The sequence below is a fragment of the Phyllostomus hastatus genome, unplaced genomic scaffold, assembly GCF_019186645.2.
Source record: "Phyllostomus hastatus isolate PE091 unplaced genomic scaffold, TTU_PhHast_1.1 phas_contig_40, whole genome shotgun sequence".
Lineage (NCBI taxonomy): Eukaryota > Metazoa > Chordata > Mammalia > Chiroptera > Phyllostomidae > Phyllostomus > Phyllostomus hastatus.
Window position 1 is genome coordinate 15641215 of NW_025333872.1, and position 26934 is coordinate 15668148.

Here is a 26934-nt window from a genome sequence, read left to right on the forward strand (position 1 = left end):
CTCCCAAAGTGATCGTGCCTGTCTTAGGTCGTTCCCCTCGTGGGGAATCTTACCCGTCTTTGGCTAACCAACCAAGCTTTTTGGGGTTCAGTTATGAATAAAGCAGCAGAAGCAGCATTCCTGCCAGGAAGATAAGCTTTTGTCTCCTTGCTGGCTTACAGTTCCAAGGGTGTTCCCTTAGCCTTAGCCTAGGTGGGGGTTTCAGCTTCTGATACCAGTCAGAGCGGTTCCCAACAGGATGCAATTTGGGGGTCATTTTACAATTCTGCTTACCACACACTAGAACTAAAATAAGACCCCTTTCAGAGACCTTTCTTATCTGCATTGTACTTTCCAGCTATAAGCCTTGGCAGTTCTGGATTCTATTTTATTTGAGAGATAGGTTCTTTTATAATATTCAGTGATGCCTGCCTGAGCACCACTCCTGGTGGCAAAAACTTCTTTTCCAGAGTTGAATGGTCACTCATTCATGGTGTGTCCTTTATGTTAGATGGACTTCTTGTGGCAACTCCAGGATTGTCTGCCTGAGGTGATCATCAAAGCTTGTCTAGGAAAACATATCTTCCTTTTAGTGAAGAAATGTTTTCTTAAGAGTTAGTGGTTTGAATATATGTAGGAGCTAGGGAGAGGTAAGGACTTGAAAACATTGTTTCTAGTATTTCCAACTTTGTCCCAGGTCTCAAGGATTAAATAATACCCATGGACAATCTGAGCCAGAATAATATAGTGCCTGAGTAAACACTCTTAGAGATCAAAGGTTGGAGGGGATGTGAATGCAGGATTTTACAAAGTGAAAATATGCAAATGGAGGCATGGTGGCTGGTTTGCAAAGAGAACTTAATTTAATCAGATTACATAAAGCATAATTTAGCCACAAGAGAGGTAGACAACAAACCAAGCAGTTAAAACTTAATTTATAGCATCTAGTAGTCTAAAAGCAAATGGAAAAACAATCTTGTAGATGTATTTTTGTATATACACATCATAAGCAGAGAGAGAAGGACTCTATAAATTAGTCAGGATATGAACTTTAGTTTGGGGCGCGCACAAGCTGCTCATAGCTCCTGCCATCTCAACTTCTCTTTTCCAGTGTCCTCATTTTTAGAAGCCAAATGACTGGCATTCCTCTTCTGGCAAGGAAGATTTGTGAAGCCCTTTTAATGATTTGGATCATTAACCTGTTTAATAACCCTGAATTTCACTCAGTTTAATGTTCCCAAAATATCACAAGAAGGCTGAAGGGCCATTTTTCTCTGCAAATGGAAGTCCAAAGAGACTGTATCTTGGCCATTTGCCTGCGCAGCTAGTGAACGCCAGAAGAGAACACCTGAGCTAGAAAACAGAGGTGATGCTTCTTTTCCAGACAAGATGCTTTCAGTTTTTCAGGAACACGTGGGGATGTGCTGCTGAGAGCATAACCCAGTTTCAAAGCTGTTCTTGCCAAAGAACCACTTCAGTGTTTTCAAGCAGTACACCGATTGGTACCTTGGGTTGTCCCTTCTCAGCCTATGGGAGTGGCTGCTGTGGGCTTCTCCCGGTGGCATGGCCTGCTTACATAAGAAGAGACAGGCGGTATGGTTTGTGACATGAACATTACAGATAAATTCTCTGCCACTTTGAGCCCATCTTAAATAATATCATTTCTCCTTTGGAGTAACTCAAAGGCCCTCTGAACAATGTCCAGATTCTGGGACACCATCTAAACTGACAACATTAAATGGTTTCTTCCCTGCCTTGTCCAAGACCATGTCTATCCTGTCTGAGTCATTCAGATCAGCCTTTAAAATTAAAAAAAAAAAAAAATAGTCTCCTAAGCACCACTCAAACTTATTATCTGCCTTCCCTGATTTCTGTCCTCTTGATTTTGTTTTTGAAATTTTATTCCTCTCTGCCAGGGCTTTTCAGTAGGTAGTCCCCCAGGGTTTGGGATTCAGCTTCTCCCTCCGATGGTGTTGGGATGCCTGGCAGAGCACACAGGTGTGGGCTGTTCTGGGAGGGTGGCCTGAGACTTGTGGGCTTTGTTTCTGGTAAATGGCTTTGTGGAGGCAGCACTGTTTGCCCCTAGTCCTATCTGTGTTGGAAGGCAATTCGCCATGGCATCCTTACACTTTTTGGACTATCGTTCAGAGATGGGTTGAAGAGCCAATGACCTTGGATGCTAGAAATAAAGCTTTGAAATGTCTTTCCGCAGACACAGTTCAGAATAGTAAAATCCTTCTCCTCTCCCTGGAGACATTTGCTTACGTTCCAGAGGAAAGATAAGTCCTCTTTCTATCTCTGGAGAGGAGAATGAGCAGATCAGCAGCAGCTCTATGTAAGTTGGTTTTACCTAATTTGAAGCTTCATGTCCTGTGATATACCCCAATGCCTACCCAGGTAGCATCTGGTCCTCGCTGTGTCACCCTGTAGGGGTTGGGGTTTTGGGAACCAGTGCAAAATATTGCTTTGGCTACTGATTATGTCGTGATTAATAAACAGTCTTTGTCTCTGACCCAAAGGGTGTGTGTTCTGTCAGCGTATGTGTATAAACCTGTAGCAGGCTCACTGGGTTAACTTAAAAGTAGGGTAAAATCTCCATTCCTTCCATTCCTGATTTAATAGTCTTCCTCAAAATTCCAATGAAATTCCAACTTCTAGAATAGAATAAAATTCAGGCCCCATTCCAGATTTTTTTTTAAAGTTTCAGTTATTTTTAGTTAAAGAAAAACAGCCTTTTCCAAGGGCAACAGAGTGAACTGGAGGTCAGAAGGAAGCAGGGTCTCACAAGCTCTTGCTCCAAAACCAGAGGAAGGAGGGCCCTCCTGGGAACTTAGGGACCGCTGCGGGGGTGGTTTTTGTGGGATGGGATGGAGCTGCAGCCCTCCTTGGTCACTGGATTGGTCTGCATGAGCTTCAAGGTGATTTGCACTTGCCAGTTGGTTGACACAATTTACACCATTATTGTTGGGGGGCATTAAATGAAGGAATGACCCGTGGAGCCAACAGAGTGGCTTATTCAGTTGGATTCTGAATCACAATCAGGAAGTCATCTTTATCTGGTGCAACCATAATTTCATTTTTCTTGGAGTAAATTCGGGGGAAGGTGAGGTCATTCCAGGGGGACAATTTCACAGTACCATGCTCTGGGCCTTCAAGATGAAGTTGTGCATGAGTTTGGCACACTGTGTGATGATGGGATTTCCATGGTTCTCTTGATAGGAATGACTTCTGTGTTCACCATGATGATTCCCTGCACTCCCTTCTGGCTCTGAAGTCGCTTCAGTGTCTTCTCCACCTCTATCTGAGTTTCCTTGGTCCAGGTCTAGAGGCCCATGGCATTTGTGTTCCACCCTCCCCTGGAGCTCTGAGATGCCCCTGTGGATGAAAGGCCAGGTACAAGGTGTGGGCCACCTTGTTTGGCCACCTTCCAGCCACCACCCACAAACTCAAGGCAGACACTCACCATCTCAGACCCCAGATTCTTATAATATGTGTGTTGATGTGTATAACACATAGCTGTAACCTAACCACATTTACTCTAGAACATTTCATCATGCTACATTAGAAGGTCCAAGCTGTTTATGTTTCTCATATTCTATAATAAGAAAGAACTTTTGTGAGGAATAACATCCCAGAAACAAATATAGTAGATTTCCATTTAAAGTGTGGAGGAAAGCAGTTCACTTTGCCATAGAAATAGGTTAAACACAACACTGCAGTTTTGGGGATATTGCTTAGAAGATTATCTAAAGCCGAGTTCAGTAAGCCAGATAGGAAAAACAGCAAAACAGAAACAAGCAACAACCTAACGTAAAAATATGTCCAATTATAGCACACAAGCTATGGAAATATTTTTTTCTTTGGAATAAAATAACATTGAAGTCTCTGCAGTGACTGAGCTATTTTCTCTTCATAGAAATGTTTTGACACCACCAGGGGAGGTTTGGAAGTTGAATTAGGAGTAATCAAAACAAATCTTTCCCAGCTTATTAAGAATTACCTATTCTTTTGTCATTTATCTTCTTTGCAAAATTAAGTTAGAGCCATCATTTTGCCTTGAGGTATTGCTCCTCTTAGGCCCAAAGTGAGCGGCATGGTATTAAGTGATAACTGATGACATTTTAAAAGCAATCTACCTACTTGCATTTGTTGCTACATTCAAGGAGAACAATAGCATATTTAGTAGGTTGTAGGATCAGTAGCTCAGAGCTACAGAAATAAAAACAAAACAACAAAAACAATGTTTTAAATCTATACAATCCACCATTGTGTCAGGATATTTTTGGAGTAGTCACAAGAAGTAAACCTTTTGAATGCAAAACAAATAGTGCACATATTATTTAGAGGTGACCATGACTTTACAGACATGCAGAGGAACCAAGCATCAGTAGCTTTATGAGTCCTACAACTGGATAGTAGTGTGGCCAAGACTAGCAATGCCTCCTACACTGTAGCATTCTGGTGTTTGATCTGTGCTCACTAACCATTAGGTGGGACACTCAGGCGAATATCAGCACATACCTATGAAGGTTTACAGAATAGTTTCAGAATTAATTTCATTGACTGTTTTCTGTACTTGACATCAGGATGGTATCATGGCCAGGAGCTTAGGCTTTGGTGTCAGTCAGACCTGGACTTGAATTCTAGCTCAGCCACATAATAGCTTATGATCTCAGGTGAGTTATTTCATTTCTCTGAGCCCCACAATGTTCTTATTTGTAAAGGGCATGAAAGGAGGGCTGCATTTATAATGATTAAATGAGAGAATATATTCAAGGCACCTAACCTAGTGCTTGGCATGTAGTAGGCACGAAGTGAGTGATTAATATTATTATAGTAATCAGATACATAGCATTGGACTGGGAACATTTTGCATCTTTAACCTGCCTTTGAGGTATACCTCCATATGTGGTCTTTGTTGTTAATCATTCTGTCATTTCATTGTGTCTTACTTTTTCTTCTCTTCACCTCAGAGATCTACTTTATGCTCAACCTTGTTGCCTTGACTTTAGAGTGATTTTTGTCCTTACTCTCAACAGCAAGAACAAACTCCATTCTTTTTTTGTTCCATCTCAAGTTCTCCTCCTCCATGAACTTTCCTAAGATTTCTTTAGTTCCCAGCTTCCCTTTTTTGAACTATTGAATTTTCTCTTTTATCTATGAGCCATTTAATTGATGGCTCTCTACCTTTGTATATGAGGTACATCTGGAAAAAGTCCAAGATCATTAATATAAGAGAATTGTTTGCATGACATTGATGTAAACTGGCAGCCAAGGGGAGTGGGCTGGTGGCATGTGTGAACAATGATGACTTCACTGTACTAGTCAGTGGGGATGGTAGACACCATTGAGTGAGCATGTGTACTGTGTGGCCATTGCATTCAAAATGTTTGGGCAAGTAGAGCAACGAATCTGCATCGAATTTTGTATTAACCTTGAACATTCCTCCATGGAAACTATTCAGATGATTCAGAAGCCTGCAGCTATGGGCAACAGGTGATTGGCAGCTTCATCACGACCATGAACTGCTCATGCACCATGTGTTGTGCACAGTTTTTTGGTGAAACATTAAATCACCCGGGTAACTCAGCCCCACTATAGCCCAGATTTGGCACCCAGCAATTCTTGGCTTTTCCCAAAACTAAAATCACCTTCGAAAGGGAACAGATTTCAGACCATCAATGAGAGTCAGACAAGGCAGCTGATGGCAACTGGGAGAACTGTGTGAGGTCCCGAGGTGCCTACTTTGAAGGGGATTTGGGCGTTATTGTCCTATGTACAATATTTCTTGTATCTATTATCTTCCTCAATAAACATCTCTAATTTTCATACTACATGGCTGGATACGTGCTTCTTCAGTCTCCCCAAATAGTCTATAAGCTTCTGTATGATTCCTCTCCTTTGTTGGACTGTCACAGCAAGGTGCTGAAGCTTTCAGAGGGACTCAGTAAATAATTAATAGGTGAGTTGATATTTTGTGTGCATCTAGGAAATAGACATCAATGTAGGAAATTATTTTTCTCAATGATTTTTCTTGTCATACAAAGTATTTTTTAAAACTTTAGTTTGTAAATCTTTTGTGACCAATGAAAATCTGATGACCTTTTCTGATGTTGTTTCTCCTCTTTCTTTTTCTTCTCCACTCTCTTCTTGCACCTCCTCCTTCTTCTTGTTTTTAACAAATTGATTTCAGTAGAATAATGGGCAATAATAGTCATCAGGAAAAACAAAGAAGGAAACTTAGGTAACTACTGATCAAATTTTAACTTTAAAATTTGTAAGAATGTTCTGGGTGATAAGTATAAATCCTCTGCATGCCTCCAGAAATATGCTTTGTGCAAGAGAAGTGTACCCAAGAAAATTGAGTGCAAGAGGATTTCTGGAAAGGTTTATCACATTTTAAATTCATAGATCTTCATATATGAAGATGTTGTATGGTGGATTCTTTCACCAGGAGACAGGTGCATTAGTTGTATCTTGTTCTATAAAATATTAGCCTAACATTTAGCAGCTTAAAACAACATTACTTTGCAGTTTCTGTGCATCAGGAACCTGGTGCTGCTTGTCTGGGTTCTGTGGCTTACGTTCTCTCACAAGGCTGCCAGCAAGGTGTCAGCAGAGCTGCAGTCATCTCCAGGCTCAGTTGGAAATGGATCCATTTCCAAGTTGATGCATGTGGTTGTTGGCCAGAGGCTTGCCACAGTTCCTGCTTGTGGATCTCGAGATAGGGAAGTTTACAACATGCATGCTTGCTTCACCAGAGCAAGCAGTGCACAGAGCCACAGAGAGAGTGCCTATGAGACAGAAGTCACAGCTGTTTATAATTTAACCTCAGAAACAACATGATGTCACTTGTTTTGTATTCTATTTATTAGAAGCCACTCACTAGATCTAGCTCACACTCCAGGGGAAGGAATCACACAGGGATGTGAGCGCCAGGAGTGGGTTATTGGAGGCAATCCCAGGGAGCAGGGTACAAAGGCTAAAGAATCATCTTTCCTGGGACTTCTGGCAAGATGGAGGAATAGGTGGACGCACCGTACCTCCTTGCACAACCAAGATTAGAACAACAATAAATTACGGTCAGCATAACACACAGAACTGATAGAGGATTTATCTGAATGGAAGTCGGACAGCCAAGAAGTTGAAGTAGACCCGTTCATCCAGACTGGTAGGAGACGACGAGCCGAGCGGGTGTGGGGCTGGCGCGGGTCGGCGGCGCATGGAGGTTGGGGAAAGTTTGGCGCGGAATTGGCGCAACAGCCATCCGGGGCGCAAGAACTCAGCGGTGATCCCTGAGTACGCAAGCTGCGGCTGCTGGACCCAGTGGGGCAGTGATTGTGGACCAGGGCAGAGCTCGCAGCCCAGGAGCCCGGGGAAGGGTCTGGGCCCAGGAGAACTGAACTGCCGCCATTGATTCCCTCCCGTCCCCGCTCCCGCCCCCGCCCCCGCCCCCACATATAACGTCACAATCTAGCAACTGGGGCGCCCAGCCCCGGTGAACACCTAAGGCTCCACCCCCCACCGTAACTAGAGCGACCAGACCGGAAAAAAAAAATAGAGACAGGGAAAGACATAAGACATGTGTACAACAGAGCAGATCAGTCCCCCAGGACTCATCCTTTTGAGCAACCAAGAAATAGCCAATCTATCAGATGCACAGTTCAAAACACTGGTGATCAGAAAGCTCACAGAATTGGTTGATTTTTGGCGCAATTTAGATGAAAGGATGCAGGTTACCATAAAAGAGATTCAGGAAGATACGCGGAGGAGAGCCAATAGAGACAGGAAGGTATCTGAGTCTCAAAACAATACAGTGGACCAGAAGGAAGATAGAATCAACCAAGCAGGAAAGCATGATGAAATAAGAATTCAAAAAATCAAGGAGAGCCTTGGGAACATCCAGGACACCTTTAAACGTTCCAACATTCGAATTATAGGGGTACCAGAAGGGGAGGAGCAACAAGTGGAAAAGTTATTTGAACAAATAATAAAGGAGAACTTCCCCAATCTGGCAAAGGGAACAGTCTTCCAAGAAATCCAAGAAGCTCAGAGAGCCCCAAAGAAGTTGGACCCAAGAAGAAACACACCAAGGCACATCATAATTACATTTTTCAAGGTAAAAACGAAGGAGAGAATCCTAGAAGCAGCAAGAGACAAGGGGACAGTCACCTACAAAGGAGTTCCCATCAGACTGTCAGCTGATTTCTCCAAAGAGACCTTACAGGCAAGAAGGGGCTGGAAAGAAATATTCCAAGTCATGAAAGATAAGGACCTACATCCCAGATTGCTGTATCCAGCAAAGCTCTCATTTAGAATGGAAGGGCAGATAAAGTGCTTTTCAGATAAGGTCAAATTAAAGGAGTTCATCATCACCAAGCCCTTATTTTATGAAATGCTAAAGGGACTTATCTAAGAAAAGAAGATAAAGAAAAGACATGGATAGTAAAAGGACAGCAAACTCACAATTATTAACAACCACACCTAAAGCAAAACCAAAAGAAACTAAGTAAACAACTAGAACAGGAACAGAACCACAGAAGTGGAGGGCACATGGAGGGCTAGCAGTAGGAGGGTGGGAGGAGGGGAGGGGGGTAAGGTTTAGAGAATAAGTAGCATAGAATTTAGGTTGAAAATAGATAGGGGGAGGGCAAGAATAGTACGGGAAATGTAGAAGCTAAAGAACTCATAAGAATGACACATAGATGTGAACTAAAGGGGGGGAACGTGGGTGGGAGAGAGGGTACAGGGTGGAGGGGAGGGAAGGGGGGAAATGGGACAAATATAATAGCATAATCAATAAAATATATTAAAAAAACAAGTAAAAAAAAAGAAAAATAGAACCAGAGGCATGGCACAGACTGATAGTTATGGGGGGTATGGTAGGAGGAGGAGGAGGAAGGGATTAGTCAAAGAGCATGTATGAATGACTCATGGACATGGGCAATGGAGAGGGGATTGACTGTGGGAGAGAGGGGTAGGCTGGGTGGAGGGAGGACAAAAGGAAAAAAATTGGGACAACTGTAATATAATAAACAATAAAAAAGTAGAAAAATAATTTTAAAAAAGAATTTCTTTACATGAGGGGAGACTCCCCTGAAAATAACTGGAATTATCTTCTGGACGGCAGGTGCCTTGTAGTACAGGCTTCCTCCATTAGGTGAGTGTTCTAGGAAGCCATCTGTATCGCTGCAGCAGCAGCAGCAGGCAGTTTTATGAGAGAAAGCGTTCAGCTTCAGTCGGTTTTTTTGAAGACTCTTTCAATGAACTTGCCCATCTCACGATGTGTGATTAACAAGCACACCTACCCACACTGCACTGAGTGTTCACTGCTTTTTGACCCAAAATGGTATGATCCATGTGCCTCACCTTCCGTATTCATCTGATTTTGCCCGAATGGCATTTTTTTCTTTGTTTCCCTGGATGAAAAAAGTCCTCAAAGGGAAATGTTTTGCCAATGTGGAAGACGTGAAATAAAAAACAACAGAAACACTAAAAGGCATCAAAATCAATGAGTGCAATAATTGTTTTGAGCAGTGGAAAAAATGACTTGATAGGTGAATTACATCAAATGGAGAGTACTTGGAGAGTGACATCTAAGAATAAATAGAGATTTTTTAATAAATGAATTCCATTCTGGGGGGGTTCCCCCCATTTTTTTTCTTAAGAGATAATTTTAAAATTTCAAAAGTTTTTTTCACTTAAAATTCTTCTATTTAAAAAATGTCTATGGACTTCCTGCTCTGAAGATGAGAAATGTGCCATTACTCTTGGCTTTCTCCTGTAAGACCATATTTCTGTTAAGCCTATTATTATTTTTACATTATCAAGATTCATAAATTCACTCCCTTTGTAACCATTATTCTTCCAGTGTTGTTTTTTCTTTAAACCACTGAATAGGTTTAATGACCCACCATTCATTGGTCATAAAACCTCTATTTCTAGGTTCTTAATTTGCACTTATCTGTTGGTTTACTGGACTTAGTTATGACTTTATCAAAGAATTCATGAGCACTACATTTTTTGAACTGTTACTTATTTGAGAAAGTTTGTTTCTTGCCTTTATGTTGAAAGTACAATGGTTGGCACAGGATTACTCCTTCCCTCCTATAGAACTTGACCAATGGAGTTCCACTATCTCTTGGCATCAAATGTTGCTGAAGGGAAGTCTGGGGGTAGTCTAAATCAGGACCTTCTGTCAGCCCTCAGCTTGTAAGAGATTTCCTTTTATTACATCGATGCCCTTAAAGCTTTTAGTTTATTTCAGGATATGTCTAGGCATGAAATATTTTTTATCAGATTTTGCTGGAAACTTTTTCTAATGGTAAGCTTTCTCTTTTTGTTTTTAACTTTTTCAGAGGTTTTAAAAAATTTCTGCACCCTGGCTGGTGTAGCTCAGTGGATTGAGCGCGGGCTGCAAACCAAAGTGTCGCAGGTTCGATTCCCAGCCAGGGTACATGCCTGGGTTGCAGGCCATGACCCCCAGCAACCACACATTGATGTTTCTCTCTATCTCCCTCCCTTCCCTCTCTAAAAATAAATAAATAAAATCTTTAAAAAATTTCTTTTTCAATCCCAGTTAATTTATTAGTCTCAGATATACAACGTAAGTATTAGACATTTGTATACCTACAGAGTACACACCCCAAAATGTTCAATACCCATGTGACACCATACAGACTTATTACAATATTACTGAGTATATTGCCTATGCTGTAGGAAATAGTCACATCCCTTTTACTATTTTTATAACTACCAATTTGTACCTCTTAATCCCTTCACCTTTTTCACCCATTCCTCAAACTCCCTCCCATCTGGTAACCACCAATTTATTCTCTGTATTTATGAGTTTGCTTGTTTTGTGTGTCATTTTCTTTAGATTGTACATGTGAAATCATATGGTATTTGTTTTCCTCTGACTTCTTTCACTCATCATAATATTATCTAAGTCCATCTGTGTTGTCACAAATGTCAAGGTTTCATTCTTTCTTATGGCAGAGTAATAATCCATTGTGTTTGTGTGTATATATACACACACATATACATATATACACATATCTATATACATATATATGTTCTTTATCCACCTGTCACCCTTGATGAACTCTTAGATTGTTCCCATATTTTGGCTATTGTATATAATGCTGCAATGAACATAGGGATGCATATATCTTTTTGAATTAGTGTTTTGGATTTCTTCAATAAATACCCAGGAGTGTAATTGATGGGTCATGTGGTACTTCTATTTTTAATTTTTTGATAAACCTCCATACTGTTTTCCATAATGGCTTTACCAATTTACAATTCTACCAATGGTGCATGAGGGTTTCCTTTTCTCCACATTCTTGCTAATGCTTTTCTTTGTTGATGTATTGGTGATAGCCATTCTGACAGGTGTGAAGTGATATTTCATTGTGATTTTAATTTACATTTCCCTTATAACTAGTGATATTGAGCATCTTTTCATATGTGTATTGGTCATATATATGTCCTCTTTGGAAAAATGTCTATTCAGGTCCTTTACCCATTTTTTAATTAGATTTTGTTTTGGTGTTAAGTTATATGATTTATTTATATATTTTGGATATTAACCATTTATCAGAGATATCATTGGTAAATATCTTCTCCCATTTAGTAGGTTGTCTTCATTTTACTGATGGTTTACTTTGCTGTACAAAACTGTTTTGGTTGATGTAGTCCTGTTTGTTTATTTTTTCTTTTATTTCCCTTTCATGGGGAGACATACCCCCAAAAATGTCGCTGAAAGCAATGTCAGAGAGTGATACCTATGTTTTCTTCTAGAAGTTTTATTGTTTCAGATGTTACATTTAAATCTTTCATCCACTTTGACTTTACTTCTGTATATGTCAGTGGTCTAGTTTCATTTTTTCTTTGCATGTATCTGTACAGTTTCCTCAATACCATTTACTGAAGAGGTTGTTTTTACCCCATTATATATTCTTGCCTCTGTTGTCATAGGGTAGTTGACCATAGAGGCATGGTTTCATTTCTGGGCTTTCTAGCCTGTTCCATTGATTTATGTGTCTGTTTTTATGCCAGTGCAGTGCTGTTTTGATATCTATAGCCTTGTAGTATAGTTTCATATCAGGTAGTATGATACCTCCAACTTTGTTCTTTCTCTACATTGTTTTAGATACTCAGCATCTTTTGTGGTTCAATATTAATTTTCAGATTATTCTAGTTCTTTGAGAAATGCCATTGGTATTTTGATTGAGGTTGCATTGGATCTGTAGATTGCCTTGGGTAGCATGGACATTTTATCAATGTTATTTCTTCATATCCATGAGCATAGTATATACATCCATTTTTGTGTATTTTCTTCAATTTTATCCTTCAGTTTCTTAGTTTTCTGAATACAGGTATTTTTACCTCCTTGGTTAATTTTATTTCTAGGTATTTTTTATGCAGTTGTAAACGGGATTGTTTCTTAATTTCTCTTTCTAATAGTTCATTATTGGTATATAAAAATACAGACAATTTTAGAATATTAATTTTGTATGCTAATTTACTGAATTCTTTTATTAGTTCTAATAGTTTTTCAGTGAAATCTTTGAGGTTTTATCTATAGTATCACTTAATCTACAATAATGACACTTTGCATCTTCCTTTCCAATTTGGATGGCTTTTAGGTTTTTTTCTTTGTTTTTTTTTTTCTTTTGCTCTATATCTTTTCTTACCTTTTTAATATTAAATTTCTTGGCATGACACTGCTAAATAAGATTAAATAGGTTTGAAGTGTACATTTTCATGATACATGACCTGTATATTGCATTGTGTGCCCACCGCCTTACGTCTTTTGTCACCATATATTTGACTCCCTTTACTCTTTCCTATACCCCAACACCTCTTCCCTTTGGTAATCACCATACTGTTGTCTGTGTCTATGAGTTTTTGTGTTTGCTTTTTTGTTTGTCTATTTTTTTCTTTCAATTTTTTATCTCACTATGAGTGATATCACATGGTTCTTAACTTTGACTTATTTCACCTAACATGATATTCTCAAGGTCCATCCATGTTGTTGCAAATGTCAGTGTTTCATCTTTTTTATGGTTGAGTGGTATTCCATTGTGTATATGCACCACATTTTCTTTACCCAGTCATCTAACCAAGGATACTTTGGTTGTGTCCATGCCTTGGCCACAGTGAATAATGCTGCAATGAACATGGGGGTTATTTCTTTTTCTTGTCTGATTGCTAGGACTTCCAATGCTATATTGAATAAAAGCGGATAATGTGAACATCTTTTTGTCTTGTTCTTGATCTTAAGGAAAAAGCATTCAGCTTTTCATCATTGAGTATCATGTTAGCTGTGTCTTTGTCTTATATGGCCTTTTTTATGTTGAGGTATGTTTCTCTATCCCAACTTTGCTGAGAGTTTTTTTTTATGATAAATGGATGTTGGATGTTGTCAAATGCTCTTTTTGCATCTATTGATATGATCATATAATTTTTATCTTTCATTTTATTTATGTGATGTATCACATTAATTGATTTGTGGATATTGAAAAAAACATTGCATCCCAGGAATAAATTCCACTTAATCATGTTGTATGAGCTAAATTTGGTGTGCTAGCACTTTTCAAATCACCCCTGCAGGATCTGTTCAACATTCCAGAGTTACTAGCCTTTCAGCAGTGAGCCTCCCATGTAAACCAGCCATAACCACCTCCACAACAGCCCTAAAATAACCCAGTGGGTGGTGAAGAGTCAGAGTTTGAAATGGACATTTAAAAGACCTGTCATCAGATTGAGCAATGCCTCTGGGGCCTCTGGCCCTTCTCAAGAAGAGTCACACCAGCAGGTCTTACAGAAGTTATCATCCTGAGCAGGCACTGGGTGTGGGGTTGGCCACCCCAGCCCTCTGCTTCCCTAATCAGGGCACCAGCATCCCTTTCCTCTTTGTGCATACCAACAGATATCTCTGCACGTGCCTCCATTCATGCAGAAGCTGCCACCCCAAGGAGAGTGATTCTTAAGAGCACACTCTGCAGTCCAGGACCAGGAAGTGCACATGAATGAGGTCTTCTGAATGATCATTTGGGTCTTCCAACTCCCTCCTCTGGAGGCACATCCATCCCTCCTTAGGATGGTGTGCATGGGAAAGTTTCCCTCAGTCTCTTTCCCCAAGAGAAGAAATAAAAACCACCTTTACCCTAGAGCCAAAAAAAAATTGCTAAATTCAGTTTGCTAGTAATGTGTTGAGGATTTTGCATCTATGTTTATCAGGGATATTGGCTTATAATTTTCCTTATTTTTGTAATCCTTATCTGATTTTGGTATCAGTATAAGTCTGGACTTATATGACCTTGGGAGCATTCCTTATTCTTCAACTTTATAAATTTTATAAACAATTTTCTCAAACAATTTGTTTGAGAAGAATATGTATTAATTCTTCTTTGAATGTTTGGTACAATTTACCTGTGAAGTCATCTGATCCAGGACTTTTGTTAGGTGTTTTTTGATTACTGATTCGATATTGTTAGTAATTATCAGTCTGTTCAGATTTTCTGTTTCTCTCTGATTCTGTCTTTAAAGAATGGATGTTTCAAAGAATTTATTCATTTCTTCCAGGTGACACAACTGTTGGCATATACTTATTTGTAGTATTTTCTTATAATCCCTGGTATTTCTGTGGTGTCATTTTTTACTTCTCCTCTTCCATTTCTGATTTATTTATTTGGGCTTTCTCTTTTTCTTGATGAATCCAGTTAAAGGTTTATCAATTTTGTTTATCTTTACAGAGAAACAGCTCATGGTTATAGTAATCTTTTCGACTTTTTTAGAATTGTTTATTTGTGATTTTTCTTATTTCCTGAGGTAGGCCTATGTTACTACTAATTTTCCTTTCAGAACTGCCTTGGCTGTGTCCCATATACTGTTATGTTTCTATTTTCACTTGTCTCAAGGTATCTTTTGATTTCTTCCTTGATCTTGTTATTAACTCATTTATTGTTTAGTAGCATGTTATTTAGCCTCCACATGTTTGTGTGGTTTTCTGTTTTCTTTTTGTGATTGATTTCTAGTTTCATACCATTGTGATCAAAGAAGATTCTTGATATGATTTCAATCTTCTTAAATTTATTGAGACTTGTTTTGTGGCCTAACATGTAGTCTATCCTGGAAAATGTTCAATGTGTGCTTGAAAAGAATGTATATTCTGCTGCTTTTGGGTGAAATGTCCTAAAAATATCAATTAAATCTATTCAGTTTAATATGTCATTTAAGGCTACCATTTCCTTGTTGATTATCTGTCTGCATGACCTACCCATTGATGTCAATGGAGTGTTAAAGTCTCCTACTATTTTGGCTTCCTGTCAACCTCTCCATTTATGTCCATCAATATTTGCTTTTTATATTTAGGTAGGTGCTCATACATTGTGTGCATAAATGTTTATAAGGAATTGTATCCTCTTGTTGGATTGATTTCTTTAACATTATGAATGTCTTTCTTTGTTTCTTATTATGGCCTCTGTTTTCAGGTTTATTTTGTGTGATATAAGTATTGCTACTCCAACTTTTATTTTTATTTTATTTTATGTATAATACAGTTTTCTATCTATTTCAATCTGTGTGTCTTTCATTCTGAAGTGGGTCTCTTGTAGACAGTACATGTGTGGGTCTTGTTTTTTGTCCATTCATGACCCTATGTCTTTTGATTGGAGCATTAGGTCCATTTACATTTAATGAAATTATTGATAGGTATGTAGTTATTGCCATTTTGTTGATTGTTTTTGTAGTTCTCTGTTTCTTTCTTATTCTTTTGCTCTATTCTCTTGTATAGTGATGACTTTCTATAGTGTTATGTTTGGATTCTTTTCTATTTCTTATATATCTTTTATAAATATTTGGTTTCTGGTAACCATGTGCTGTATATATACTAAACTACATTTATAGTGCTCTATTGTAAGTTGCTGGTCACTTAAGTTTGAACACAATCTAAAATCAGTACAACTTTACCTGCCTTCCCCCCATGTTTATGTTTTTGTCATTATCTCTAACTTTGTGTGTGTACGTATTCCTTAATTTACTGTTGTAACTACACATGATCTTTCTGTGTTTGTCTTTTAACTTTTGTACTAGCTTTACACTTGGTTGATCCACTAGTTTTTCTAAGTGCTTGTCTTTGTCAGTGAGAATTATTTTTCTTTCCTATGTTTTTGTTTTTATATTTATTTTTTCTTTTCTTCTTGAAGAAGTTCCTTTATATTACTTGTAATACTAGTTTAGTGGTGATGAACTCCTTTATCTTCTTTTTGTCTGGGAAACCCTTTATCTCTCCCTCACTTCTAAATGATAGCCTTTTAGAGTAGAGTAATCTTGATTGTAAATCTTTCCCATTTATCACTTTGAATATTTTGTGCCACTCCCTTCTGTCTGCAAAGTTTCTGTTGAGAAATCAATTGACAGTCTTATGGGATCATCCTTGTATATACCTTACTGCTTATCTATTGCTTATTTTAGGATTCCCTCTTTGTCTTTAAAGTTTGGCATTTTAATTATGATGTGTCTTGGTGTGGTCCTCTTTAAATTCATCTTTTTGGGGGGTAATTTATGCTCCCTAGACTTGTGTATATATTTTCTTCATCAGGTGGTAAATTTCCAGTCACTATTTCTTCAAATAGGTTTTCAGTCCTTAGTTCTTTCTCTTTTTCTTCTAGTAACCCTATGGTATGTATGTTGGTATACTTGATGATGCCCTATGGTCACTTAAACTATCCTCATTTAAAATTTGTTTCCTTTTTGCTGTTCTGATTGGGTAGTTTCTGCTACTTTGTATTCCAGATTACTTATTTGATCCTCTGCGTCATCTAATCTAGTATTGATTCTCTCCAATGTATTCTTTATTTCAGTTATTGTATTCTTCATTTCTTAGTGGTTCTTTTTATGTTTTCTATTTCCTTTTTTTGTTTTCTATTTTTTTTTGTCTAAGTTCTCACTGAGTTCATCTATTCTTCTCCTAAGTTCCTTGAGCACACTTGTAACTAGTGTTTTGAACTCTTTACCTGGTAGATTGCTTGTCTCCATTTCATTTAGTTCTTTTACTGGAGTCTTGTTCTGTTCTTTCATTTGAGATATGTTTCTTCATCTCTTCATTTTGGTTGACTCCCTGTGCTTTTCCTCCCATATAGTAGGTAGATCTGGTATGTCTCCCAGTTTTGACAGAGTGGCTTTATATAGTAGGTTTCTTGTGAGACCCAGTGATGCAATCCTCCTGAATACCTGAACCAGGTGCTCCAGAGGTATCCCCTGTGTGGGTTATATGTATCCTCCCTATTGTAGTTGAGCCTTGATTGTTCATACCTCAGAGGGTGGGGTTGACCCTTATGCTGACTGGCTGTGAGGTCTGGCTATGACTACAGCAGATGAACTTTTGCATGGCCTGACTGCATGGAGCAGGAATTACCTTAGTGGGGCTTGAGTGCTAGCTCAGCCCACTTTGTGTGTGTGTCATATGTGGAGCTAGTTTGGGTAGTGCTCTGGTGTGGTCTGAAGCTGGCCACCAGGTGTGTTGGATATGAAGTCTTTTGGGAGGGGCTCTCGTGCATGCCAAGGTCAGCTGCCACTCTTGCCTGGCTTGGGGCCTCTTGGTAGGATCCACAAAGTGATCTGAGATTGATTGCCACTAGTGTGGGGCTTGGAGGCACCTGGTAGAGGATATGCTGTGAACTGAGGCCAGCTGCCTCTTGTAGTGGGCTTGGGACCCTTTGTTGGGCACCATGATGTAAGCTGAGGCCAGATGCCACTTGTGCTGGGGTTGTGGTCACTTATGTTTCAGTTCAAGACTAACTACTGCCCATGCCAGGCTTGGGCCACCTGGTGGCAGTTACAATGCAAGTTGAAACCATTCACTGTTTATGCTGGGTTTGGGGCTACTTACTGAGAGGTGCAAGGCATGCTGAATCTGGCTGCTGTCTTTTTGTGTTTGTGAAACTTTGAGAGATTTTGGGAAAGTCTGAAGAATGAGTCAAGGCAGATGACTTGCTTGAAAGAAGAACTGCTGGAAGAGGTTTGAGTCAAGTGAACAAGTTGAGTGTGGTAGGGTCATAGAGAATCACTAGGGCTAGGTGAATAGTGTGAGCCAGGTTAATGAAGAGCACTGATATGTGTCCATTGGCACCAGGCTGGCTGATTGGAAGGAGGACTTACCAAAGGAACAGTGGTACTTGCCAGTGCTTTCATCCCTGGAGAGAGTTGCTATGGCTCATGCCCCTCCAGCCATCACCCTGAAGTTAGTCCATTTTTTTTTGCTCCATGTATGTCCCTGGCACTTTTTGAGTTGCTGCTCCTGTACTGGAGCTCAGAGAAAGTAAATCTGTGTGCTGACCCTCCAAGGTAGCAGTCCCCAATCTTTTTGGTAGTAGGGACCTGTTTCTTGGAAGAAAATTATTCCTTGGACGGGGCGGGGGGGGGGGGCGCAGTGGGGTGGAGAAAAGACAGAAGGTGGAGCTCAAGCAGTAATGTGAGTGAAGCTTTGCTCACTTGCCTGCTGCTCACTTCCTGTTGTGTAGCTTGGTTTCTAACAGGCCATGGACCGGTACCAGTCTGTGGCTCACGGGTTAGGGACTCCTGCTCTAAGGGAAAGACTTAGCCTTCTTCAATCCTTCCCTGCATGCAATCCCTGCTGCTTTTCACAGGGTGCCACTTCTTTCTGGGACTGATGCCTCAGGTCAGGAAGCCTGGTACGAGGCTGGTACCCCTTGCTCCTCAGGGGTGCCTCTGTAGCCAAGATAGTCTGCTGAAGTCTTATCACCACATCGTGGGTGTGCAGCCTGTCCATTTCACGTCTCTGTCCCTCCAACCCGTCTTTATGTGGTTTCTTCTTTATATCCTTAGTTATATTAATTCTCTTCAGCTGGTCTTCAGGTGATTCTCAATGATGGTTGTTCTTTAATTTAGTTGTAATATTGATGTGATTGTGGGAAGAGGTGAACACAATGTTTACCTACTCTATCTCCTTGACTGGAAGTTCCCAGAGCTTTTGTTTTACTATTTTCTTCTTTTCTTTAGGCATGCCAGTTATTTTTATATTAGTTCTCCCTTGCCTATATTCCATATCAGTAATCATCTCTCTAGTAATTTTCATCTTTTTAAAAAATGATTTTATTTACTTAGTTTTTAAAATATTTTATTTATTCATTTTTAGAGAAAAAGGAAGGGGGGGAAAAAGAGAGAGAGAGAAACATCAATGTATGGTTGCCTCTCACACATCCCCTACTGGAGACCTGACCTGGCCCACAACCCAGGCATGTGCCCTAACTGGGGACTGAACTGGTGACCCTATGGTTCACAGGCTGATGCTCATTCCACTGAGCCACAGCAGCCAGGGCTAATTGTCATCTTTTTTCACTTAATGTTGTATGTTTGAAGACAGCCTCTTCAAGGCTGTCTTTCATATTCTTAATTGTTTTTAGACATATATTTTATTTTTTATTGCTTCTACATGGCCTTTATCTATGAAAAGATTTGGTGACAACCTTTCCCCCAGGACTTGCCCTTTAGCATTTTGAATATCAGCATCGTGGACTTACATAGTTTTTGGCTTTGTTCATTTTCTTCTTCCTTAGATCACAGATTCCTTGCTCTACTTCTTAAGTCTGACAATCCATCTCTTACCTCTTCAAGGATGGGAGGAAATTTAGGTACTTGTTTTTATAATTTGATTGAGTTCTCTTAAAAGAAAGATTAGGAGAAGTTTCAAGCCAGATGAACTGGGGAGGAAAATTCCAAGAAGAGGGAACAGCATGTGAAGAATACTTGGAGTAGAAAGATTTTAGGGCTTCTGAGGAAATAAGGGGAGGAGCATGTGGGTGAAGAAGCACGAGCATGTGAGATGCTGGTGCAAGATGAAGTGAGAGAGGTCAGGTTATATGAAGGCTTTTAGGCTATTAAGTTTGGATTTTATTCTTAGTATATTGGGTGGTTGGAGGAAGGGGGAGGGTAGTGGTTATTGAAGGGCTTTAAATAAGAAAGGACTATATATTACTGTGCTTTTTTAAAGGAAATAATTATAGTTGTTGGCTGGAGAATGGATTGACATAGAAGTTAAGTCAAGAAGCCCTTATACCTAACTCACTGAAGGTGGTGGTAGACTAGGGGAGGAATTAAAAATAGAAGAAACATTTTTATTTATGATTTTAGAGGAAAAGGAAGGGAGAGGGAGGGAGGGAGAAATGAAGGGAGCGAGGGAGTGGAGGAAGAGAGAGAGAGAGAGAGAGAGAGAGAGAGAGAAAGAGAGAAAGAAAGAAAGAAACCAATTTGTCATCGTTTCACTTCTTAGTTGTTTCTTGTGTGCCCTGACCAGAGATTGAACCTGCAACCCTGGTTTGTTGGGACAACACAATAAGCAACTGAGCAATCTGGCCAGAGTGAAAGAAATATTTTTTAAATGAATAAAACTGGATGAATTAAATACATTTTTTGCATGCATAACAGTTTGATATGTAATAGTCAGAGGTGGAAAGGAGTTAAGTGTTCATGAATAGGTGATCTTAAATAAATTGTGGTATCTCTATACAATGGAATACTCAGCAATAAAAGAAATCAACTATTAATACATATGACAACATCGATAAATCTCAAAATAATTATGGTGTTTAAAAAAGCCATAAAAAGAGTTTATACTGTATGGTTCAATTTCCATAAAATTCTAGAAAGTGTAAACTAAGCTGTAGTGACAGAAAGTGTATCAGTGACTGCCTAGAGATGGGAAAGTGGGGAAATAGGGAGGGTTGGCCAGAGAGATTATGAGGAAGTGTTCCAAAACTTTCGGGGGTGATAGATATGTTTATTGTCTTGACTGTGGTGACAGTTTTGGGTGTATACCTATGTCAGCACTTTTCAAGTAATATACACTTTAATTATATGCAGTTTAGTTCATGTCAGTTATACATCAATAAAGTTATTTTAAAGACCATTAAAATATATTTTTATGGTAGGTTAATGATATTCATTGATGGGAATGAGGGAGATAGAAACATCAGAGATGATTGTTAAATTTCTGAAGTGAGCCATTTTCTATAAAGATATTTAAAGTCACCGCATGGGTGAGGCAGGAGAGAGTAGGGATGAAAGAAGGTCTGGGGCTGCGTGTGGACGAAAGATAACTTTTACAGGTTTTGCGGAGGAAAAGCTGGGGTCTTTGTGTAGGTGTGTCATAGTTTACTTAACTCCTATTGGTGGAGGGCACCTTTATTTGTAACATTTTCATTTACAAACAACATTGCAGTGAATAATCTTATATACGTTTCATTTTGGAGAAATGTGTACATGCAATTTGGAAGTATATGTACATATAATCTGCAGGGTAATTTCACTGAGGTAGAACCTGCTGGACCAAAGGTAAGAGTAGTGGTAGTTTGGGTAAAGTCAATTGTCCTTCATAGTTGTACATTTACATTCCCATCAGCAATTTGAAAATGCCTCTTTTCCCATAAACTAATCAATGCAGAGTATTATTTATCTTTTGATCTTTACTAATCTGATAAGTGGAAGATGGTAGCTCAGGATAATTTTAATTTTCATTCTTTAATTATGCATGAGATTGAACATATTTTCATATTTAAGAAACATTTGTATTTCCTCTTCTGGAAATTGTTCACTTTAAAAAATTGAGTTGGCCTTTTTTTCTAAGCAGTTTATACATGCTATCTCTGTGTTAGGAAAAATAGTCCCTTGCAATATAATTTTGCAGTATCTTTGTAATAAGCTTATCTTTCATCTTAGGGGTTTATTTACAGTAGCTTTTGCCTTACATATATGTTGATTTTTGTATTGTCAAATTTATACATTTTTTTTTGCTTATGACCCTTGACTTTTCCCACTCTGAGTTTATTAAAGATTTCCCTCATTATTTCTCATAGCACATTTCTTATAGCACATTTATAGTTTCATTATTTAACTTCTTGCTGTTACCAAAGCAATGTGTCAGAAAAAAGCTAAGGCTTCTTGTCCACCCAGACTGCACACAGAGAGGACTGTGGTGGCTCTTCAACCTAATCCTTAGCTTAATCTTCCAGAACTAAAAACGTGCTCGTCCTTGGTATATACGGGATGTTGCAGCATGATGATCCGTTCAGCAGTGAAAATGGGAAGGTAAATTAAAACCTTTTTATCTGGTAGTATCATGAAATGATTGAAGTTTGTAGACAGTCTCACACGAACACTAAGTGTGAATACTTATTTTCAGGAGATTTTCAAGTCCATGTTACTAAGCCATGATGGTAGCAACTCACTAAACTTTATTTGAATGTACTTTTTACTTTGTCAACTCTAAGTTTAAAAATCAATTATTCTCTTTTTGCTAGTGGATATTATGATGATTTTAATTTATACTAGTCAAAATTCTGAATTGTTTTAGAGTAGCAGCATGTTGTGAATGTTCAAATAGAAAATAATCCAAAGAATGCATTTAGCTCAGCTTCCAAGACAAGCAGAAGTTAAATTTCAACAGTTTTCTCTATACTAGTATGAAAGTAGATTACATATTTGAATTAGAAAGGAGGACAGGCAGAAGGGCACCCGGAATCTTAGGGGATGTATAGCAGAGGAGGCTTTAACAGATAATCCAGACATTTTCTCTTCCAAGCTTGACTATTATTTTGTAGTTTTATTAGTGGTTCAACCATAATTCAGCTTACCCCAGAATTTTGTGGCTCATCAAGGTTGCTGTCTCATTACCAAACTGCGCTGAAGGTTTATTGGGAAATCATGAAGTTGAAAGAGTACTAGTTAGGTCATAAAACTGCAATTTGATATACTTGTAAAAACTTAGTTTTGAGCTAAATGACCTTTCCTATCTCTTTCTGCTCCAAGATTCTAAATCAATGTGTTTTCATAGACCTAATGCCCTTCCTGACCCTTTTCACCTATCTGAGTCTTAATTCAGTTCAAATATGATGTCTTTTGTGATTTCTCCACCTAGAAATGGTCATGCATTCTTTTGAACTCTCCATAGAACTTGTAATACCTTGTTGCTGGTGTTCGAGTTATAGCTTTGTGTTAGTGTTTAAGTTTTAGCTGCATGTAACATATTCCTCAATAAACTAAAAATTCTGAAAGATAAGGAGAGTACCTCAGTCTTATTTGTGCTAACCACAGCACAGCATTGTGCCTTGAAATGTTTTTTTTTAATGCTCCTAAATATTTTTGAATGTGAATAAGCTCCTGTGGTGTATAATGTTAAAATGCAAATTGATTCATGCTTTCTTGCATTCTTAATTTATTCATTTATGAAAGAGGTTATACCTGTAAAGGAATACACTATGGGGCAGAGAACTTATGTGAGTGAGTAGAAGACTAGTTGAGAGTAGGTGGAGACATTTGAATGGGCAAGAGCCAGCCATCCTTATTATCATTCTGCCTGTAGGCTTGTGGCCCCTGTCTACACATCAGCCTGAGCAGTCCTTCTACAACTTACTTTTATGATGTCACTCTCCTGCGTAAACACCTTCAATGATTTCCCATCATTGCATTCTGGTAAAATCCACAGTCCTTGCCCTGCTCTACAAAGCCCCCAGAACAGGGCCTGAGCCCCACTTCCCATCCTCATCCTCTACTGCCTTCCCCACTTGCTATGTTCCACACTGGACAGCTTTTGGTTCTTTAGACACGTCAGTCTCTCCTTTGTCTGAATTGTCCTAGACCTTCCCTCTGCATGTACTACTGTTTCCCTTGAGCTTTTCTTGATGAGTTTCTTATTGGAACAGCAAGTGCAAAGGCTCAGAGGTGGTATTTTGCTTGACTTGCTTTAAAAAAAATGCAGAGTGACCACTATGGCTGGAACAGGGTAAGAGATGGGATGAAGAGAGAAATAAGGCCTGAGCTGTAGTCAGAGGCAATATTGGTCAGCTTGTCGGTGATAATATAGCCTTTGGATTTTATTCTGGATCAGAAGAGAAGACATGAGGGATTTTGAGCAGAGGAATGACACAATCTGATATATTTATCATGAGTTACTCAGACTGCTGTGTGAGGGATGTGATGCAGAGATGTATGGTAGAAGCAGGAAATCTGGTTAATTTGTCCAAATGAGAGATGATGCTTGTCGTAGATGAAAGTGACAGTTTCTTAAACTTAATTGCATCAGTGACTGTTCCTATAAACTCATTCTTGCATTTCCATAGCAATGCAACTGTGGTCGGGCCCATGGCTGCCTAGCCTCCCCGCATTTGCCAGGACTCCTTAGGATTAAGTGTGGTCATGTGCCTCAGTTCTCCTTGACGGTATCAGAGAAGACATGCATCTCTTCCACATCGAGGCCTTTAGACAGCATGCAGATGAGGGCAATGCACTAGGAAATGGTGAAGAAACAAAGTGGAAGGAACTGGATTCTGAATGGCCACAAGAAGCACCCTTGCCTGTCCACCTGCTCTGCTGACCCCAGACTATGAGAAATAATTCCTGAATTATTATTGGATCTCTGAAACAGCAGCTTAGCTTTTACCCTGATAATTCATTCATCGAGTTACTTAACCTTCTCGAGACTCACACTCTTCAGTCTGTTTAGTGAGCACAATATTGATACATCCCTGGCAAGGCCATGGCAATCAATGCATGGGATGATCCTGGTGACATGCCTACTGCAGCACTTTGTTATGGGAATCTCTCTGTAAAGATTTTCTACTGCTATTAATTGTGCATGCAATTCTGTCTTTGCTTTGGATGATGGCTATCTGCCTAGTAAAGAAGAAGGGGATGCAGAACTTACAGAAAGACCTATTGAAACAGACATGCCATAAGTGGAACCCTAGCATTCATATTTTTATTAATTCAGATGGCTCTGGTGAACACATTGGTTTGTATATACACACTGTATATGTATTTGCTATTATGTCATATATTGTTCTGTGAATAAAGTACCTCAGTTCCTTCCTTTAGGAGACAGACTAGTTTAGAATTTCTAATATTCTTACAAGTGCTAGAAAAAGGGAGAAGTAATAGTCCCAAATATTCATACTCAATCAAACAAATTTCATGTGAACATTGATGTTAAACAATTAAATAAACCTGCATGAAAGACTTCTATTTGAGGCAATATGGGCATCTGCATTCTCCAAAGATCCCTCCTACAATACAAAATATTCTGCATAAGATTTAACTTGTATTGCAGCTCTGGGATCAGGAGATAAGGGCAATAAGTCTCCAGGTCCCTAAACCCAACCCAACCCAAGAAATTTGTGAGCTGAAATTTGAGAGGTGAGCTGAGAACAGACACACAAGTGAGGCTACCTGACCTGCAACATCAGCACTGAAACCAGGAGAACAATTCTTAGGTCTGCACAGAGTCAGGGAGATGAAGCTGAGGCTCCTGGATTAAGCTGGAGATCCGGAAGGAAGCCAAAGTGCTCCCAGATCAACAGTGTCCTTGGGCTACTGGCAGAAGCAAAGGCAGATTATCGCTGGAGGAGAGCTTGCCCCATTTTAGGGCTCAGTATTCCTAGGAATAAAGGCCAACTAAGTATAATGTAATAAATTGTTAAGTGAAGACCAACACAGAGACCAGGAAACATGCCTTCACATGTGAAGAAAGGAACCCTAAGGAATCACATACTGCAATTATCATATTCAAAACAAAACAACTCTGTGTAAAGGCTTTCTTCTTCCAAAAGAACTGTATTGAGGTATAATTCACATGTCATACAGTTTACTCATTTAACCCATTCAAAGAGTGTGATGAAATGGTTTTTTATGTTCAGAGATACATGTAAACATCAACAAAGCCCACTTTGGAACATTTTCATTATGTTGGAAAGCAACTCTGTACCCATTTTCTATCATCTCCACCTGCATTTCCCTCTTTTCCAGTCCTAGGCAACCACTAATCTACTTTTCATGTGGATAGAGGTCACTACTCTGGACTTTCCAATGAATGAAATCATGTAGTAGGTGCTTTTTTGTGACTGGATGTTTCACTCAGCATAATGTTTTAAGGTTCATCTATGTTGTAGCATATATTAATATTTCTTTTTATGGCTGAATAATATTCCATACATTTCATTGTATAAAAATATTACAATATAATTTGTTTTTCCATTTGCCCATTTATGGACATTTAAGTTGTTTTCACAGTTTGGTTTTTGCAAATAATGCTGATATAAACATTCATTTACAAATTTCTGCATGGGCATGTTTTCATTTTCCTTAGGTATTTACCTAGGAGTGGGATTGCTGGGTCATAGGGTCATAATGTTTAACCATTTGAGAAACTGCCAGGCTAATTTCCAAAGTGGTTACACTATCTCATATTCTCACCAGCAGAGATGAGGGTTCTGATTTCTCCACGTCCTTGTCAGCACTGTTGTTATCTGACTTTTCCATACTAGTTTTATTCATGTGTATAAAGTGGTTTCTCATTGTGGTTTCTATTTGCATTTCTCCAATGATGTTGAGCACCTATTCATAGTCTTATTTGCCATCTGCATATCTTCTTTGAAGATATGTTTGTACAGATCTGTTAGGGACTGGTGTTTGTCCCCCACCATGTCCATGTACAGTGGACCCCTAGCTCTTAAGTGGTGGTCTTTGGGTTGGAGACTTTGGGGTATCATTAGGGTTAGATTGTTCATGATGGTGAGCTCCCATGATGGGATTAGTGTTTCGCTGGAAGAAGAAGAGGGACCAGCTCTTTCTCTGTCTACCATGTGAGGACACAGTGAGGAGGCAGCTGTCTGCAAGCAGGGTTGAGGGCCATCAACAGAAACTGTATCTGCTGGTACCTTGCTTGATCAAACTTCCCAGCCTCTAGAAATAAATGTCTGTTGTTTAAATGACCTAGTCTATGGTATTTTGTTATGGTAGCCTGAGCTGACTAATAGAAGCTGTTTTGTCATTTTTAATTGGGATATTTATGTTTGTGTTATTGGGTTGTAAGAGTTCTCTATATATTCTAGAAAATAATCCATTTTTAGACATAGGAATACAAATATTTTCTCCAAT

At 39.0% G+C, this 26934-nt stretch overlaps 1 pseudogene; it reads right to left on the reverse strand.

Moving 5' to 3' along the window:
• Window positions 1-2991: 2991 nt before the first annotated feature.
• On the reverse strand, window positions 2992-26316 carry LOC123821461 (annotated as a pseudogene).
• Between the last annotated feature and the right edge of the window lie 618 nt (window positions 26317-26934).